The following is a 4558-nucleotide window of genomic DNA, read 5'->3' on the forward strand; positions in this document are numbered from 1 at the left end:
GTTTTAATACTAGTTTTTAAAACATGATTTTTAGTTTTGACCTCTCCTGCAGCCCCTTTGTATTCATACATATTGTCCCTTCCTATCACCTTGTGGTTTATACTTACCCCAGTGCTACTCTGCTCTGTTACCTCCTGCCTTTTGCATTCTTTCTTGGGGTCCTGTTCATCTGAGCTCTCACCCACTCTAACTAGCTCAGAGCCCTCTCCTGGGTTTCGAATACTCCTTGCATTGAGGCACCGAGCTTTCATGCTTGCCTTTTTATTACACTTTGACCCTTTAGAATTTTGCTGTACAGTGGCCCTTTTTGTTTTTTGCCTTGGATTTCTCTGCCCTTCACTTTTACTCATCTCCTTTCTGTCTTTTGCTTCTGTCTCCATTTTGTTTCCCTCTGTCTCCCTGCATTGGTTCCCATCCCTCTGCTATATTAGTTTAACTCCTCCCCAACAGCACCAGCAAACACTTCCCCTAGGACATTGGTTCCGGTCCTGCCCAGGTGCAGACCGTCCGGTTTGTACTGGTCCCACCTCCCCCAGAACCGGTTCCAATGCCCCAGGAATTTGAATCCCTCCCTGCTGCACCACTGCTCAAGCCACGTATTCATCTGAGCTATCCTGCGATTCCTACTCTGACTAGCCCGTGGCACTGGTAGCACTCCTGAGATTATTACTTTTGAGGTCCTACATTTGAATTTAGCTCTGAGCTCCTTAAATTCGTCTTGTAGGACCTCATCCCTTTTTTTACCTATATCGTTGGTACCAATGTGCACCACGACAACTGGCTGTTCACCCTCCCTTTTCAGAATGTCCTGCACCCGCTCCAAGACATCCTTGACCCTTGCACCAGGGAGGCAACATACCATCCTGGAGTCTCGGTTGCGGCCGCAGAAATGCCTGTCTATTCCCTTTACAATTGAATCCCCTATCACTATCGCTCTCCCAATATTTTTCCTGCCCTCCTGTGCAGCAGAGCCAGCCACGGTGCCATGAACTTGGCTGCTGCTGCCCTCCCCTGATGAGTCATCCCACTCAACAGTACTCAAAGCGGTGTATCTGTTTTGCATTGGGATGACCGCAGGGAATCCCTGCACTACCTTCCTTGCACTGCTCATCCTGCTGGTCTTCCATTCCCTATCTGGCTGTGGACCCTTCACCTGCGGTAAGACCAACTCGCTACACGTGCTACTCACGTCATTCTCAGCATCGTGGATGCACCAGAGTAAATCCACCCTCAGCTCCAATTCCACAACGTGGACCGTCAGGAGCTGGAGGCGGATACATTTTCCGCACACGTAGTCGTCAGGGACACCGGAAGTGTCCCTGAGTTCCCACATGGTACAGGAGGAGCATATCACGTGACCGAGCTCTCCTGCCATGACTTAACCCTTAGATACACTTAAATTGGCAACAACAATGCTGAAGTTTACTCACTGTTATAGAAGAGAAAAAAGAAAAACTACTCACCAATCACCAGCTTATCACTTACCCCCTTGGCTGTGATGTCACCTTTCTATTTCTTTTTACTTTTTTGCCTTCTCCCTGTAGCTGCACAAGCACGCCTCCTCCTCGAAGCTGCCTGAACTCCTGAACTCGCGGCCTTTTTATAGGCCTCCGACCCCGGACTGTCGCCTCTTCCTCGGCGAAGTAGGTTTTAAGGACCATCTTGAAGGAGGAATGAGAGGTAGAGAGGCGAAGAGGTTTAGGCAGGGAGCTCCAGACTGTTCTTAACCTCTTTTAAGAACAGGCTTTATTACCATTATCTTTCCGCAGTATAGATAATGGATCCTCTACTTATATTTACTTCCCTAGCCACTAAAGTCATACCTTAATCACTCATGGCTGATGCCATTACTGTTACTTATTTCCTTGCACAAGCACTTTTCATACACAACACTTAGGGGTAGAATTTTGTCTCGGGCAGTGGTGTAAAACGGGCGGAATTGGATCGGTCGCCAGTGACTATAGTGGAGCTGACTATCAGGAGCTGCATATAATGGGCAGCTGATCCAATATTGCCCGTTTTGCATCACCGCCCAAGATGAATTTCTAGCCCTCCGGGGGTCGAGCACTTACCTATTGGGGAGATGAACGACTCCCGCTAAATTTGGCGGGAGTTTTTGCCGGTGGTAAGACGCTGCGCTCCAGTCTCCTTTGCCCGCAGATCACGACGTAATTGTCGTGCGCATCACCTCAATAGCGCCATGGACCCGAACTTCGGTTGCGCCCCTGCATCATCGGTGAGCGAAAACGCCAGCAGCATCAGGAGGCGTCGATTGGAAGGCCGGGCGTTTCGGAGGCAAAAGTTAAAGGGGAGGTGGCCGAGGTAAGTACAGAAATTTCTGCAATGGTCATTTTCCAATTTTTTGAATTCCTCTTAGGCCACGATCCATCAGCCCGGCACACTGCTGCAGTGCATCGGGCTGATCAGGCCGGATCCCGGCTGCCGTCGGGGACCAGCTCACTGGTCCCAATGCAGAGCCTGCACCGATAGCCCTTCCTTTTATATGGAGGGAAGGCGCCTCGGAATGCAGCAGTGTTGCACAACTACTGCTCCGCCTGCGTCCTGTTACGCTCCAGGAAGGAAGTGAAGTGCTTGAGCAGCGTGGCCCCTCACAGAAATAGCGAAAATCAGCTCCAAACGGTAAGTTTGATAAATCTTCATGGGGTCCAACTGTTATATATGTAGACCTGTAAATACCTTGTGTAACCACCAGAGGGCTCATCCCCTGGGGAGTCCCAAGGGATCCCACAATCCTTTGGGAGCACCTGTACTTAAGGAGGTCTCATAGGCTGGAGAGTCACTCTGGAGACCTGCAATAAAAGACTAAGTTCACCCTTTACTTTGAGCTAACAGTACCTGGTCAGACTCTTTATTCATACAAAACAACTGGCAATGAGATACAGATGACGAACCCAATGATGCAGAGAACAGTGGGCATCCTGGAGAAATTTTCGGAGGGAGATGATTGGGAAACCTTTGTGGCCAACGAGCTGGAAGGAGAATTGAAAGCTGCCAAACAAAGAGCGATTCTCCTCACCGTTTGTGGGGCACCAAGGTATGGCCTCATGAAAAATCTGCTTGCTCCAGCTAAACCCACAGAGAAATCGTACGATGATTTGTGAACACTGATCCGGGAGCATCTGAAGCGTTCTGATGGCGAGGTTCCGGTTCGACACGTACAAACAGTCTGAAGGCCAGGAAGTGGCGAGCTATGTCGCCAAGCTAAGATGCCTTGCAGGACATTGCGAATTTGAAGGACATTTGGAGCACATGCTCAGGGACTTCTTTGTACTTGGCATTGGCCATGAAGTGACACTTGGCAAACCTGAGTAAAGACATAGCGATAGCCCAGGCATTCATTGCCACCAGTGACAATACCAAACAAATCTCTCAGCACACGAGTGCTGCTACAAGTACTGTGAACAAAGTGATGTTGTTTCGAATCGTAACGTACAGGGCAGGGCTCACATGCCTGCAGCTGCACGTCCGCAGATGTCTCAGACTACACCATCAAGAGTGATGAATGCAAGGCCATTAACAACTTGTTGGCGTTGCGGGGGTGATCATCATTTTGATCATCATTTCCATTCATGCAAAGGATACATTTGCAAGGGCTGTGGAATAATGGGACACCTCCAACGTATGTGCAGGTGAGTTGCAAACGCTGCTAATCCTGCAAACCACCATGTTGCAGAGGAGGACAGATCCACAGTGGATCATGACGAACCAGAGCCTCAAACCGAGGAGGCAGAGGTATATGGGGTGCACACATTTACCACAAAGTGTCCCCCGATAATGCTGAAGATTGAATTAAATGGACTCCCGGTGTCAATGGAGCTGGACTTGGGCACGAGCCAGTTCTCGGCCTTTTGGCTAAGATCATGCGTAACTAACCTGACAGGGGAGTAACCATGACCCCAAAGTGGTTCTCCCTGGATCAGGAAGGTGGTTCTCCTATGCTTTTTGGAAATAGGAGATGGGTGGGGTGGATTGACCCATCCACCTCCACGGAGGTGTGTGGGGGGCCTGACCCATCCACCTCCATGGCACGAACCTGGTATTGCAGTACTTCCAGGAACGGTGCAGTGGCTCTAGGCCTTTTGGCTAAGAGCATTGGCGCAGAGTGATCCTTGATGTGTGCAAGGTGACCTCTGGCGTTTGTGATTTGACAAAGAATTGGAAAGATTGGCAACGAAAAATTAAAAAAAAAAAAAAAATTATGAGCAAAAAGACTTTCAATAAATTGTGGTGCAGTAAGGCCTCAAGGCCAGTCCTGACTCCCATTCGCACTAAACTGAGAATTTAAAGAAAGGAACTGATTCCCGTAATCGACAGTGCTACTGTAAAGGTCTCCTATGATGGAGCGGTGCACAAGCTACCACTCTGGATGGTACTGGGCAATGGTCCGATGCTGCTTGGCAGGAGCTGGCTGGGAAAGATACGCTGGAATGGGACGATGTGAGCGCTCTCATCTGTTGACGACACTTCGTGTGCCCAGGTCTTAAACAAGTTCCCCTCGCTGTTCGAAACAGGCACCGGGAAGTTCCATGGAGCAAAA

The 4558-nt window shown here is 49.5% G+C and overlaps 1 pseudogene; it reads left to right on the top strand.

Annotated features, from left to right (window-relative positions):
• Window positions 1-3853: 3853 nt before the first annotated feature.
• On the top strand, window positions 3854-4091 carry LOC139260631 (U2 spliceosomal RNA; annotated as a pseudogene).
• Window positions 4092-4558: the final 467 nt, after the last annotated feature.

This window comes from Pristiophorus japonicus, chromosome 3 (assembly GCF_044704955.1).
Source record: "Pristiophorus japonicus isolate sPriJap1 chromosome 3, sPriJap1.hap1, whole genome shotgun sequence".
NCBI classification, from domain to species: Eukaryota; Metazoa; Chordata; class Chondrichthyes; family Pristiophoridae; genus Pristiophorus; species Pristiophorus japonicus.